The following is a 16,150-nucleotide window of genomic DNA, read 5'->3' as shown; positions in this document are numbered from 1 at the left end:
CCAGCACCTGGAACCGGCCCTGGATTTCTGTTCTTCACTGCATAACCGAAGCAACTGCGCCGCTGCCTCCAGCTTGCAGCCCCCACCGCTTGGGGTGACAAAACACCACGAGAGACCGAGGTCCAGCAGGGGCGGGAGGGGGAACGGCAGAGGGTAAGGAGGAGGCCTAAGAAGGTACGCTACCTCCCTTCCCCATCCCCTCCCAGGCTAGGCCCATCCCTCCTCGGTGTGGTCAGATCCCGGAAATGTAGGCCCGAGCCAAGCAAGGCGGAGGTGATGCCGTGCGTTTCGCAGCAGAGCGAAGCGAGCAGTGCCGCTCTTCTGGATAACTTCTACCCTTCCCCTCTGCTCACCACTCTGGGAGTCAGAGGACGCGGCTCCTAACCCCAGTTTGGTCACCTACCGGCTGTGTGACCTTGGACAAGTCACTTCACTTCTTCGGGTCTCATTTTCCTCATCTGGAAAATGGGTGTTCAGTGCCTGTTCTCCCTCCCCCTTAGAGTGTGAGGCCAGTAAAGGACAGGGACTCTGTCCAACCCGATTATCTTGTATCTCTCCCGGTTTTTGACAAATGGTACCGGATAAACAGCCGAGGAGCAGCGCGGCTCAGCGGAAAGAGCCCGGGCTTGGGAGTCAGAGGTCATGGGTTCGAATTCCGGCTCCGCCACTTGCCAGCTGTGTGACTGTGGGCAAGTCACTTCACTTCTCTGGGCCTCAGCTACCTCATCTGGAGAATGGGGATGAAGACTGTGAGCCCCACGTGGGACAACCTGATGACCCTGTATCTACCCCGGCGCTTAGAACAGTGCTCTGCACATATTAAGTGCTTAACAAATGACAACATTATTAATCCCAGCTCCGCCACTTGTCTGCTGTGTGACCTTGGGCAATTCACTTCACTTCTCTGTGCCTCAGTGACCTCATCTGGAAAATGGGGATTAAAAGTGCGAGTCCCTCATGGGACAACCTGATGACCCTGTATCTACCCCAGTGCTTAGAACAGTGCTCGGCACACAGTAAGCGCTTAAAAAATACCATCATCACTATTGTTATGAACACCAACATTAAATCCCATTTCTGTTCTCTCTAACTGTCCCCATCCTAAATCACTCACCCTCAACAGGTTTACCAATATCTCATCCCAATCCCGGCTCTGCCACTTGTCAGCTGTGTGACTGTGGGCAAGTCACTTCACTTCTCTGTGCTTCAGTTACCTCATCTGTAAAATGGGGATTAAGACCGTGAGCCTCACGTGGGACAACCTGATTACCCTGTATCTCCCCCAGCACTTAGAACAGTGCTCTGCACATAGTAAGCGCTTAACAAATACCAACATTATTATTTAGCTTCCAAAGACCCCCACGCTTCCCTTCTACCACTTACCCCTTGTTGAGCTCTATTTGTAGTGTCTGTTGAGCACATATTACGTGCCAAACACTGTCCTAAGTGCTGGGTTAGATATTCAGGTCAGACCCAGTCCCAGCCCCACATCCAAGAGGTGGGAGAACAGGTGTTGAATCCCCATTTTACAGATGAGGAATCTGAGGCATAAAGACATTCGGTGGCTCGCCCAAGGCCACACGAGTGGCAGAGCTGGGTTTAGAACCCAGGTCCTCTGATTCGCATGCCGTGCTCTGTCCATTGGGCCACATGGCTTCTCTGTTTTGTTGTGGTCTCTGGGACTCCCATTCTACCCTGCATAATTAAACCGCCCGTCACCGTGGTCATATTCGCGTCCCAACCCCTCCCCATACTCGCCATCTCGGCGGCCTGGCTCCCCTACTGGAATCCCCACCCCCCCGCACACCCCCCCCCCCGGGTGGACTTGGTCTTTCCTCATTCCTCCCCACCCTTGGGGAAATAAGGAAGAACCGGCCTTTGCCTCACAAGCCCAAGTCACGTCTGGACCATCTCATACCTTCCTTCTCCTCACATCCTTGAAGATTCACATCATTCTTCCTCTGCCACCCACCTCCACCTTGCCACCCTCCAAGACCCCCTCTGCATTAGGGGAGGAATTCAGCACCTTTGTTCCCTTCCTTATCTCAGCCCCATCACTGATCCATGGCGACTTCGACGTCCATCTGGCCATCCAGTTCAGCCCCCGGCTGCATTTTCCAGGACCCCGTCTTACCATCTGATGTTCAGAAAGGAGGGTACCGAGATGACGAGGCAACCACGAGGTCAGGCAGAGGGTGAGCTGAATGCAATCACCTGAATTTATTGAGCGCTTCCTGTGTGCCAAGCACTGTACTGAGCACTTAGGAAAGTGCGCTACAACAGAGTTGGTAGACGCCATCGCCACCCACAAGGAGCTTACATTCTACAGGGGGAGATAGACATTAAAATAGATTGTGGAGAGGGGAAATAGCAGGGTCACTAAAGTCTTCTCTGGCCAGTAGTCTTTCAGTCTCGGACACACCACTTCTGAGGCTCAGGAGGTATCTGTTCGTTCAAGGCCGGAATCAATCGATCGATCATCATTGGTATTTATTAAGTAATGGAAAATTGCACACCCAGGCTCACTGATCGATTTCCAAATCACTCCGCCCGCAAGATTTTCTCCAGCCCTGCTTACCCTAACCAGCCACTGCACACAGGTTGGCAGTTATTCATCTGAAGAAGAAGCGGGTTAATGACATGGCTCGTAGTCGATTTCTGGGTTAAAATTCTCATGAGCCTGTGGTGGGGAAGAACCGACTGCGGTTGGTTGAAGGTAAGAGCCAGAGGCGGTGCTACCAGTGACAGAGGTGGGGTATCTGGGAGAAAGATCCAGTTTGGCGGGAAGGGTAGGGAGGCAGGGCGAGGTGGTGAACGGTTGAATTTTCCTTTCTCTTCATTCTGAAAGATCATTTACATGCATATAATTGCACTGCTAAGGGACCTCAGGTAAGCAACTCAGAAATTTACGGAGGGTCGAGTTTCTTCTAAAGAAAACTGTGCGGGCCGCCTTGGGCCCAGAGCCAGGGAGTAGGCATTCTGGCTAAAACTCAGACTGTCGTATTTTCACAATAATATCTTGAGTTTGCTTAGCACCCTTATTTCCCACTTTCACAACAGGTGTTCCATTTGATGTTGACAACAGCCCTGTAAAGTTGGGAGCAGCAGGCGCTATTATCCCTCTTTTGCAGATGAAAGGCCCAGAGAGGTTAAATAATGAGCCCAAGGTCCCCCAGCATTCCAGGGCTGGCAGACCTGGGGCTAGAAGCCCAAGTCCCCAACCTCCCGATAATGCGCTTTCCCCAGGAGTCCACACTTTTCATTAGAAAACACCCCACTGGATTCTCCATTTCCTTCCATTTCCCTCCCTGCCTCCCTGCTCCCGGAGCATGCTTTAAGACTCTTCCATCCCCTCCGGGAAAAGCAGTGCAGGTCACCTTCCCTTCCTCCACCTGACGGTCCCAGCTCTTGGCACGCTCTGTGCCCGGGCTGGGGATAAAAACTGCTCCCGCATGCAAATTGGCCTCCTGACTTTGAGTCTATTTGGTCCATTTGTCGGTGTTGTTTTAGGGTTTCCTCACTCCTTTCATGTCTCTCTCCAATCCCCTCTTCCCACTTAAATTTTTAGATTGTGAACGCCATAAGGGCCAGGGACAATGTCAAATTCTCACTTGTGTATTCTTTAGTACAGTGTTCTGCACCCAGTAAGCTCTTAATAAATATTATTACAACTAGTACTGATGGACCGACAACTTTCTTATCTATTGTGCTCTCCCAAGTGCTTAGTAGAGCGTTCTACCCACAGTAAGTACCACCAATTGATTATCTTCCACTTGGCTATAGCCCTGCTAGCTCAAGCAGTATCTAGGCTGGAGTAGGACACAAACCTCCCCCCCGACACATACACACACACCATCCTAAATGTAGAGTCTAATGGGGCAGGCGGGCAGACGTACTTCGTATGTCATCTGTGACGATGGGCAGGAGAGCAGGAGAAGAAAGCTGATGTGCATTCCTGCAGGCCCCTGATTCACGCCCGGGTGAATGGCAGATTAGTGAAAAGGCCCGTGCCTGGGAGGTAGTGGGAGGGAAGCCAGGAAGAAGAAGCGGGCTGGGAGGGGAGGAATGAAGAAGAGGAACAGAGATGGAAAGGAGCGGTGAGGAGGGGGGCAGAAATGGGGGAAGCGGCTCGGAGGGAGGAGGGGTATTGGTGCACCGGGCCCACCGCCCTTGTCCACACCCCACCCCTCTCTCCACCCAACTCCATAGCTTGTACTTCCAAGTAATCTGAATTTGGGGGCACAGGGTGGGAGCAGGGAGTCTCGACTGCAAATTTGCCTCCCAGCTTTCTCCACAGTGGTAGAGGCCGAACCAAATCATTCAGTTTGAAGGCCACAGCATCTTTAAAGTTGTCTTCACTTCTGAGAAGTATTTTGAGATTAGGACAACTCAGCTTATTTTAGGACTTTCATTTGAGGATGCCACAGGGTTGGGGTTTGGCTACGAGAGGGTATTCAGCTCGATTTCTTCAGGATAGTATTTAAGAGGAAAGAAAATGAAACGAAATGAAATATCCTGTGGCTTAGGGTGGAGTCGGCAGCAAGAGAGCCAGGGAGTTGGCTGCCAAATGATCTTAGGCTTACCTGAAATGCTTGGCTTCCTCAGAGACTCCGATGGCGAGCCGGGGAGGAGAATCGGTTCGGGAAAGACTAGTATCCACACTTCACTCCACCCAGCGTTTCCCCAGCCCTCACCCCGTCCTACTGGGGAGGCTTTGTTTTCTCTCTTCCTGCACCACTTTTGGTTTGTGCTGAGGAAAAGTCCGTCAACCTTCTTGAAATCCAGGTTCCAATCTTTAAGGAGAACTGGAAAGTGGGTTTTTTCGCATCTTGGCATAACTGACAAATGATGATCTCATGTCAGGATCCACAGCCCTAAAGCAGCTGTTGAAACACACTTTTCAAAAACGCTCATAGAGGTAAATGAGCCCATTCGAGTTTGATCGGCGCAACGGGGTTTTGAGGTAAGATGACCTCTGAGTCCATGCTTCTCATCCATTCGTCGACCTTAACATTCAACTAATTTCAGTGAAGGCTTCCAGACTGAACCCCCGCTTGGATCGATAGAAGATCAACACATAGAGCAATAACCCACCTAAATGTTTTCCACGAACAGTGGGGAAGGGTGGAATTGGTGAGGAGGGGGCAGGGAGTGGAGAGATGGAAGGGGGGAGGGAGAGGCCTATTTATTACCCAGCCTCAGTCTCTCTTCCTGGTTCCTGCAAAGGTCAGGGGCGAGTCACTCCCCTGCTTCTTCCCATTGCCAATCAATCAGTCAATCAATGAATCACATTTATTGAGTGCTTATTACTGTGTGCAGAGTACTGTACTAAGCACTTGGGAGAGTACAATATAACTGAGTTGGTAGACAAATTCCCTGCCCGCAAGGAGCTTAGAGGATAGAGGGGGATACGGACATCAATATAAATAAATGAATAAATTCCGGGTATGTTCAGACGTGCCGTGGGGCTGAGGGTGGGGTGCATAAAGGGTACAAATCCAAGTGCCGTTACTGGCCTTTCACGGGGCACCGTCCAAAGATGATGATGTCATTGACTCTCCCCACTTTTTACGCACCCCATCCTCGGATTTATTACAGTTTTCGGCTTCTTTGCTAGGACACGGCACACACAGCAGCACAGCTATTCCAAAGATCTCAGCTCAGAGGGCACAGAAGCACCGAGAACGCCTTCAGATCGATCGGTGGAGGAAGCCTAGCACACCCCATCCTCTGACCCACCCGCTCAATTCAGGGGCGGCTTCCGGCGGCAATCAAGGTAAACAATTGCCTCATGGCGGTGCCTGTCCCAGGACGGCCACGATTTCCCCGCTCCCCCTACCCCCCCGGGCGCTCCCGAGAGGAAAGCCGTTTGGGATGTTCTAACGTAGTGCCGGAAGAGGAGTGATAGTTGTATTAGGGATATTAGTAATAATAGCTGGGGAGAAGCAGCATGGCTCAGTGGAAAGAGCCCGGGCTTGGGAGTCAGAGGTCGTGGGTTCTAATCCCGGCTCCGCCACTTGTCTGCTGTGTGGCCTTGGGCAAGCCACTTAGCTTCTCTGGGCCTCAGTTACCTCCTCTGTCAAAATGGGGATTAAAAAAATGTGAGCCCCACGTGGGACCATCTGATTACCCTCTATCTACCCCGGTGCTTAGAACAGTGCTCTGCACATAGTAAGCGCTTAACAAATACCATTATTATTATTATTACTGGTCATAGCAGCAGGAGTAATAGTGGTTGAACTAACAGTAGAAGCGCTTATTAAGCACTTATTATTTTCAAAGCACAGTAAGTACTGGGAAAGAAGACAAAGGTGGGAATTGGATATGGTCCCCGGCCCACAAAGGGCTCACAATCTAAAGATAGAAGTCGTGAGAGGGGGCTGGAGGTAGACACATAAGAAGCGACGAAGTAAAATACGAAGATAAGATTAAAAGCAAAACCAGTGCTCAGTAGGGTACAGCGACAGAAAGAGTAGAATTTCAGGCTCCTCACGGCTCCGAGGCCTCAGTCAAAACTGCGGCCATGGCGAATGCTCCAGCGGCAGCCATCGGGTCTTCCTGAGGTTCAGGAGAAGTGAAGGCAGGCTGCGGCTGCTGTTCTCGGCCCCGCTGGGGTCGGGGAGGTGGGTCAGGATGGCGGCTCCCAGGTGAGGGGGAAGAGAGCCGGCGCGGAGTCCGGGGTGACGGTGTGGCGGTCCCGTAGGGGAGGCTGCCGAGAGCCCTGGGGTTCGTGGTGGAAAGGAGGCCTTTACTGGAGGATTTGCTGGGTGTCCGATGGAGAGAGAGGCCCAGGGAGCATCGAGCAGAGGCTTAAGTCCCTGTGGCCTGTGTGTGCACAGGGCATATCAGGATGGGAAGGTGGCGGGTTCCCAGACGGTTTGCCCAGCTGTCTAGCGGAGAGAATTCAAAATCCTACCAAATGTGTGTGACCAGTCCAGGGGAGCCGGACGGCACTGCCCACCCATCTCAAACCCTGCTTAACTTTGCATATATGTGGGGATCATTTGTTTTTTTTTCACCAGACCATCAGGCAATGATATTTACTGAGTGCTAACTGCAAAACACCGTATTAAATGCTTGGGGGAGTAGAATAGAGTCAGTAGACATAATCTCTGCTCTCAAAGGCCTTACAGTCAAGAGGGGGCAGGTGAACATTAAAATAAACTAGAGGTAAGGGGAAAGAACAGAGCTTAAAGATGCTGTGATGGGGAGAGGGGAAGAGGTCCCAGATGCTTAGTTGGTGTACTACAAACCAGCACATTCGCTTTACTCCTCTAATGCCAACCTACTCAAAGTACCTCGGTCTTGTCTGTCTCACTGCAGACCCTCTGCCCACGTTCTACTTCTGGCCTGGAACTCCCCCTTCATATCTGACAGACCACACCACTTTCCCCACCTTCAAAGCCTCATTAAAATCACAATTCAAAAAGGCCTTTCCCGGCGAAATCCTCTTTTCCTCTACTCTCTGTCCCTTCTGGGTCACCCTTGAACTTGGATTTGTGCCCTTTATTTATCCCTCCCTCAACCCCACGGCACTTATTCACATATCCGTAATTTATTTGTTTATATTAATATCTGTCTACCCTCTCTAGAATGTAAGCCCCTTAAGGGCAGGGAACATGCTCATTCATTCAGTCAGTCAGTCAGTCAGTCAGTTGTTTATTGAGAGATTACTGTGTGTCAGGCACTGTACTAAGCACTTAGGGAAGTAAAATACAACCATATACAGACACACTCCCTGCCCACAAAACGACCTTACCTGTCTACCGACTCCGTCTCCCAAGTGCTTGGTCGGTAGAGGGGAAAATGGGGTGGGATGAGCGATTAATCAGGGAGGGCTTCCTGTGGGGGGGGTTGAGTTCAAGCCTTTGAAGAAGCAACATTGCCTAGTGGATACAGCATGGGCCTGTGGGCAGAGAATGTGCCTGCTTATTGTTATATTGTACTTAGTTCTGTGCTCTGCGCACAGTAAGTGCTCGATAAATACAAGTGACTGACTGACTGGGAGTCAGAAGGACCTGGGTTCTAATCCCGGCCACTAATTTGCCACTTGTCTGCCGTGTGATCTTGGGCAAGCCACTTATATTCTCCGGGCCTCAGTGACCTCATCTGTAAAATGCGGATTAAGACTCTGAGCCCCAGATGAGACATGGACTGGGTCCATCCTGAATAACTTGGATCTACCCCAGGGTTTAATACAGGGCCTGGCACCTGGTAAGCACTTTACAGATACCATTAGAAAAAGGTGGAGAGAGAAGTGATCTGCCGGACACAAAGGGGAAGGGAGTTCTAGGTAGAAGATAGGGCATGAGCGAAAAGCCAGTGGTGAGAGAAATGTAAATGAGGCGCAGTGAGTACTTGGATTTGAGAGGAACAAAGTGCGTAGGCTGGGCTGCAGCCGGAGAGGATAGAGGAGCTGACTGAGCATCGTAAAGCCATGCCGCGTGGTCCCTTCTTCCAAACATGGCACCAATTCCCACTGAATAACCCGAACTGTCCAGTGACACAGTGGTACTTAGCCCCAAACCCTTAGGAAAAGCATCTTTTTATTTTAAATATGGGGGAGGAAACAAGTAACATGCCTACTTGTTGGTTTCAGGTAAACCCCAGCGGTTAAAGCTTGCTGGGGATCAGCAAATGAGGCTTTAGTCTCCACTTTGAGTTCGTTAATCCTTCCTTCCCCTGTCCCACAAAAAAGATGACTGCGATTCAGAGTGGGGAGACTGGAGGATGAAGGGGAATAGGAAGCAGAGGGACAGTTGCTACCCGAGAGACGTGCTGAAAAGGAATTCTGTGGATTAAGTCGGTGCGGCCCCTGCCCTTCCTCTGCCTCCCTCTGCACATGAGCCCGATTGGCTTCCGCCCAACACCTGTTTTGAGAGGCACATGTGACTTCTTCATTTAGGATGTGCTGTGACCACGTTGCCCCGTGTCTTTTAGGACGCCAGTTCCAAGAACTATAGAATGCCATCTAAAAACTCTAACTCTAACAGCTGAAAGAGAGCGGCCACTAAGAAAATGTAGATTAAGGAGAATAAAAGGGAAAAGGCAGTTGGGAGAGTTTCAGACCCTATTCGATAATAATAATGATAATAATAAAACAATAATCACAGTGCCAAATGACGGCATTTGTTCAGCACTCACTGGGGCCGAGCACTGTGCTGATATGGTTGAGATGGCACCGAGCCCCTGTCCCACACGAGACTCACAGTTCGAAGAGGGAGAACGAATGAAAAGGCCACTACCCTCAGCCCCACGACTCTCGTGGAGATATTTGTAATTTATTTTAATGTCTGTCTCCCCTTCTAGACTGTAAATTTCTTGTGGGCGTGGTAGATGCTTATCACTCGATAACATCCTCCTCTCCAAAGCATAAGCGTACAGTGCTCTGCACACAATAAAGTTCTCAGTAAGTACTATTGATTAACTGATTGGAAAAGGAGAGAATAATGGAGTGATAGCTCACCGATAATTTAAGCATGTGGCACTACTTGGATGAGATAAGAGGAGTTGCTTTCCAAACCCTCGTTGCTGGGGAAGCAACAGAAAATGCTCCCGGGGAATACACCTCTAAACCACAAGGAACAGAACAAGCTAAGAGGCATCTTGCACTTTGCATTATACGGAGCAACAATAGAAAAACAGTAACCATCCACATGTCATGTGAGCGTCCCACTATCATCACACCAGAGATGAGCCCCAGAAGCCTATTGTGTGGTTGGGGATAGGTCTCCTCTTCCGCTCTTCCCACCCTGGGTTCAACAAAACAGGACTAATAGGCACAACTCATCTATTCTTGGAGAAGAGCCCAAGGAATCTGTGTCTGCCTTTCGGAGGGGTGGGGCGTGGATGCCGGGCGGAGGGAAACCTCTTAAGGTTTGATTAAGACCTTTTAACGTATTTTGCCTAGCAGATCAAAACGCTTCCCAGGATTTGAAGAAAGACAAGTGCTAAAATGGAAATATCCAAATTAGGGTAATTCCAGGAGCAAGACATTTCCCAAGTTGAGTTTCAAAAGTCACAGTGAGGAGCCTTGTCAAACTTTTCACTGTGGGGGCTGGTTTCCTTTTGTTTTAAAGCATCTTTAAAATGAAACGTGCCCTTCATATGGCTAAGATTTCACTCTAATTGGACTTCCGGTGGATTTTAAAAACCTCGAACACAACTCCTTTCATTGTTTTGCAAAGCTCTTAGTGGGATTTGAGGAAGCGCCTTCTTAACCCTGGCCAAAGGCAATCATCTTATGCCCTGGAGCAGGAGATCTGATCTCCCCACACGAGATCCGAGATGATGAGAAAGAAGCATAGTTTAATGTTTGCATGTCGGGTGAACGACTAAACACGTTGGTACCCGAATCTCACCAACCAGTTTTAATGTCAGTTACCTTGTATTTACTTGGCTGCTGAATTTTCAAAGGTGGGTTAGAACTCTTAACAGAACTTCCGCATTAAAAAGAGAATAACTCTGAAGAATAGCCTGCCCCAGTGGAAAAGAGCACAGGCCAGGGAATCAGGAGAGCTGAGTTCTAATCCCGGCTCTGCCACTTATTTGTTTTTGTTTATGGTATTTGTTAATTGCTTACTACGTGCCAGGCACTGCTCTAAGTGCTGGGGTGGATACGAGCTAATCATGTTGGACACCATCCGTGTCCCACATTCATTGAGTCGGATTTATTGAGTGCTTACTATGTGCAGAGCACTGTACTGATCTTTAATCCCCATTTTACAGACGAGGGAACTGAGGCACAGAGAAGTCGAGCGAACTGCCCGAGGTCACCCAGCAGACACGTGGAGGAGCCGGGACCAGATCCCAGGTCCTCCGCCTCCCAGGCCCGTGATCTATCCACTAGGCCACTCTCCCTGTTCTCTTTCCCCCTTAAACTATGAATCCCAAGCAGAGCAGAGACTGTATCCAACCTACTTATATTTTATCAACCCCGGCGCCTCATGGAGTGCTTGGCACGTGATACGCAATTAACGAATGCTACAGTTATGATTATGATATTATTATGGTATTTGTTCAGCGCTTACCGAATGGCAGGTACCGTTCTAAGCTCCGGAGTAGATACAGGTGAATCAGGCAGGACACAGTCCCTGTACCAAAAGCCCAGGGAAGTGACTCGCTCAGCAGACAGGCGGTGGAGTCAGAATTAGAACCCGTGTTCTCCCTCCCTCCTGAGTGGGGGAGCCCTGCGGGGGACTGGGACGGCGTCTGATCAGATTGGCTCTCTTATCCCCCCCGCGCTGAGCCCGGTGCCCGGCGGGTTCCCGGTCGATGAGGTCGCTCGTCACAGGGGGAAGCTAGACCCGGACCCCGTTGAGTCGGTCCTGAGTATGCCGACCGGGAGACTCATGGTCCCGACCGGCTTGAACCGGGCCCAAACTGTTGGGATCAGGGTTCGTGCCGCCTTTGGGAGCCTATATGACACTCGATATGTGTGCACAGGACACACACCATCTTTATGCACCCTGGACATATGATCATATACAAATGATATGTGGCACCCGGTGTGCAGAGGATATGCAAGCAGCGTGGCCTGGTGGAAAGAGTCCAGGCCTGGAAGTCAGAGGATAGGGCTTCTAATCCCGAGTCTGCTGTCTGTCTGCTGGGCGAGTCAGTTCAGTGGGCCCCAGTTTCCACGTCTGTAAAATGGGGATTCTCCCCCGCTTAGACTGTGAGCCCGTCATTGGGCAGGGATGGTCTCTATCTGTTGCCCAATTGTCCAGTCCAAGCGCTTAGTACTGTGCTCTGCACACAGTAAGCGCTCAATAAATACTATTGAATGAATGAATGAATACCTGCCTTTTTTATGATAGTTGTTAAGTGCTCACTATGTGCCACACACTGTTCTAGGCACTGGGTTAGATACAAGCTAATCAGGTTGGACACATTTGCCTGCTGTGTGACCTTGGGAAAGTCATTTAACCTCTCTGCACCTCAGTTTCCTCATCTGTAAAATGGGGATGCAATACCTGTCCTCCTTTTCCCTTAGACTGTGAGCTTCCTATGGGACTGGGATGGGTCTAATGGTGTACTTAGCACAGTACTTAGCACAGTGCGTGGAACACAGTGAGGGCTTAACAAACACCACATTGAGAAGCCTTTCAGCAGTTGAACATGACTCAGGCAGGGCATCTAGACATTTGCTTTACCTTCTTGCATTGCGTGGAGGACTTCTAATCAATATAGGCATGTTGCTTTTCACCAAATCACCCGCGGGTCCTCTCTGCATCACGACGGTTTGGTGGATTGGAAAGGGGAGGGAGCTGTGGGTAGGTGGGGAGGGCCCGAGCAAGGGGCTGGAAGTGAAATGGAATGAGAATGAGGGATAGGGTATAGGTTGGCTTGGGAAGAGCGTGAACCGTGGGCTGAGAATTATCAGGTGAAGAGGGCAGATGACTATGGAAAGAGCTATCGTGGAGCCTCGAAACCAATGATCAGCCATTTTTATGTGTTGGGCAGGGAACTGGGTAGCCACTGGAAGTTCTTTGAGGAGAGGAGGGATGTGAGCCGAACAAACCTTTGGGCAGGGATTCTGGGGTCACAGGGGTCGGGGACACTGAAGAGGAGAGAGGTTGGAGACGCAGACACAGTGTGCCAGCTGATAGAGCGATCTAATTGAGAGATGGCAAGAGCTTTCAAGATGGTAACTGGGTGGAAAGGAAAAAGGATTTTAGGGTGAATTAGTTTGGGGGTAATCTTAAACCAGGCCCTGGCTCTCCTAGCACCTTCCCTAAGTAAAGTCTTCAGAGAGTTAGGCAGTTAGTCAGTCACCTGGATTCCTGGTCAGCTGGCTCTCAAACTGAGCTTTAGCAGTTGGAAGCCTCAGTGGCCTTAAATACCGCCTTATGAAGCTGCATTTGGGTATTTTCTGTTATGCTTTCCAATTTGCAGTATTGATTAAATCCCCACTTTGGTCATTAGCCTCTCCAGGAATCTGGCTTTGCCACGGTTGCTGGGGCCTTAAGAGAACCCTGGCTTGGTCCTGGCTGGGGTTTCCAATTGCTTATTTTATTTGGCTCCCCTTCGCTACAGGATGGGTGTTCTGGGTCCTGGTTGGGAGTTATTCAGCTAAGCGGACTTCATTTCCAGCTCAAGAAGACAGAGCTTTTCAGTCTAATAGCTGTCGCTTAAGACCCAGCATCATCGACAAATATATATCCTCTTTCAACTCGGGCCCTAAAGATGCTCAGTCTCCCTAGGAGCCATTTTACACCCAGCACACCTACTGATGCCAGAGCACTGAGTGCAGTTAGCTTAGGAATGAATGGCATGAGGTAAACAGGTGATGACCTCTTCTGTGTGACCTTGGGTAAATCACTTAACTTCCCTGTGCCTCAGCTTTCTCATCTGTAAAAACTTGTTCTCCCTCTCCCTTAGACTGTGAACTCTTGACTTAGGGGGACTGTGCCTGATCTGATGATCCTGTATCCCAACACTTGGCACAAAGTAAACGCATCCAAATAGACCACAATAAGTTCAGATTTATGATATAAATAAATATCATATTCATTGAGCACTTACTGTGTGCCAAGCACTGTACTAAGCACTCCTCACCCTCGTTATTGTAAATATGAGGCCCCCTGTCCGGCCACTTGTGCTTTTTATGTAGTTTTATTTGAAAAATGCAAAATCTCAAGAGGAGATCTGCTGATTTTAAAAATAGATAATAATAATAATAATAATGTCGGTATTTGTTAAGCACTTACTATGTGCCGAGCACTGTTCTAAGCGCTGGGGTAGACACAGGGGAATCAGGTTGTCCCACGTGAGGCTCACAGTCTTAATCCCCATTTTACAGATGAGGCAACTGAGGCACAGAGAAGTTAAGTGACTTGCCCATAGTCACACAGCTGACAAGTGGCAAGGCTGGGATTCGAACTCATGACCTCTGACTCCAAAGCCCATGCTCTTTCCACTGAGCCACGCTGTTTCCGAGGATTACAAAAGTTTAAATGGGCTCTGAAATCCTGGAAATCTCACTGGTGAGCACTATAATGCAGCTCAACAGCTCCAAAAGAACACGACCAAGGTTGCTTTCAGCCTGCAAGTCAAGTCGTAGGCAAGAACACTCAAAGTGAATAATGGCATTTCTTAATTCCTGCCTTTCATCTAGGTAGCTCAGCCGGTTTTTCCTATGTCCTCGCTGTATCCTTATACATAATTGGGGGGCAGGTAGTTTTCCTTCTCTTCTTCTACCTTGATTCAACTAAGGCCCAGCAATTACAGGCTGGAGACCCTAAAGCTTGGGAGATGTTAGAAGTAGAGACAGGAAACCAGACTCCAGAACTCCTCACTTATGGCTTCACCTCCTGAGTAATCCTTCGTCTTTTGACGGTGGTGAAGGTAAAAATACATTTAATTTACATTTTTCCTAACTCATTAACAGGTGAGGCATTTTAATAATGGGCGACTTATAACCAGTTTCCCTTTAAGCATCTGCTTGCAATTAATACCTAAGGAAAGTTGACAGTTTGAGTTGGCAGGTGCTTTTATGGACCTTTTCATTAGTAGTATTTTCATCTCAGTTGAAACGTGTCCAGGTTCTTTAACTCTCTGAAAAACTCTGCTACACAAAATACTCCAACTCCAACTGACTGCTGGGTGAAAACCAGGACTGTTCAGAGGTCTGCAAAACCCCGTGAAATTTTCACACTGATTTTCCTTTGTTTATAGGAAAGATTTGTCTAGAGCTATTTATGAATCGAGGTGTGGATTTGGGGAGAACAAATAGAATTCCTCTCAATGGAAAGTGCAATGGGGTGCGGATGGGGGTCTCTCTGGGTCTTTTCTGATGTGCCCAGGTCATGCCTGAGGTCAAACTTAATATGGAAAAGAGTCCACATGGCACCGAAGCCCCTTCTCTTGAGCCCTGGGAAGGACTCACTGACTATCACTGTGGCTCCTATTCTTCTCCGCTTTCGCTGAAAATGTTGTGAATACTTTTATATGTAAATACTTTACCCTGTAAGAGTGTAAGCTCTCTCTGAGCCGGGGGGTAGAGTGTCGTTTTGTTAGGCTGTCCTTCCTAAGCACCTAGTAATAATAATAATAATAATATTGGTATTTGTTAGCTAGCGCTTACTATGTGCAGAGTACTGTTCTAAGTGCTGGGGTAGATACGGGCTAATCAGGGCACTGTTCTAAGTGCTGGAGTAGATACAGCAGGTTGTCCCACGTGAGGCTCACAGTCTTCATCCCCATTTTACAGATGAAGTAACTGAGGCACAGAGAAGTTAAGTGACTCGCCCACAGTCACACAGCTGACGAGTGGCAGAGGTGGGATTCAAACCCATGACCTCTGACTCCCAAGCCCGGGCTCTTTCCACTCAGCCACGCTGCTTCTCAGAGCACCGAGGGGGTGCTCAATCAGTGCTATTCCTACTAGCTCCATCTACGCCTGCTGCCGTCTCGATGCTTGCCATCGCCGTCTTGGAGCCCTCAGCCAACTGGAAAAGGAGCAAGAAGCGAAACAACCACGGCATCCGGTGCTGCTGTCTCAGCCACCCCAGCTGCTGGGCCTGGCCCTCCCCAGGGACCACTAATGGTGGAAATTAAGCTAGGAGCACAGGTGAGGCTGGAAAGGCCAATGTGGGATCCACAATCCTGGCCTCACTGGGCACACAAAAAGGCTGTCCCCTGCCGGGTTGTTGTGCTTAATATTTGCAGCTCCTGGTATCATTTTCTATTTTGCCTGCTCGTCTCTAGTTTCTTAGGAAGCTCTTTCTCAAAGACAGCTGCTTCTTTCTTTATTGCGGAACACCTCGCCACTCTATCCTTGACATTTAGCTCCCACTTTTCAGCTGGGATCAGTCAATCGGTGTGATTTACTGAGCACGGACAATGTCCAGAGTACTGTACTAAGTACTTGGGAGATTTCGCAGAACCGAATTAACAGACATCATCCCTGCCCATGAAGAGCTTACAGTCTAGGGGATGCTGGGATGCAGCATCTCTGAGGCTTTGTTTTACCCTGTCATTTAATCGTTTCCTCTGCCCTCCTGGCTACTGGTTTCCTGATTTCAGCTCTCTGTATTGCAGCCTACAGGGATCATAAAGACAGAGACCAGAGTTTCTCTTCTTATTTGCACCTGATCTGCTCCAGGCGGAGGACTTGGCCTTTCAGGAAAGCCTGGGTCGTCTCCCGGCC

The 16,150-nt window shown here is 49.4% G+C and overlaps 1 long non-coding RNA gene across 1 annotated transcript; it reads left to right on the top strand.

Annotated features, from left to right (window-relative positions):
* Positions 1-15,565, top strand: LOC114807669. The gene is made up of 3 exons (XR_003755732.2): positions 1-174; positions 5,618-5,776; positions 15,389-15,565. It is a non-coding gene; the product is annotated as an uncharacterized LOC114807669 (long non-coding RNA).
* The last annotated feature ends 585 nt before the right edge of the window (positions 15,566-16,150 follow it).

Source organism: Ornithorhynchus anatinus, chromosome X3, assembly GCF_004115215.2.
Source record: "Ornithorhynchus anatinus isolate Pmale09 chromosome X3, mOrnAna1.pri.v4, whole genome shotgun sequence".
In the NCBI taxonomy this organism is placed as follows: Eukaryota; Metazoa; Chordata; class Mammalia; order Monotremata; family Ornithorhynchidae; genus Ornithorhynchus; species Ornithorhynchus anatinus.
Note: the sequence above shows the minus strand (reverse complement) of the source record. Positions and strands in the feature narration are given on the sequence as shown.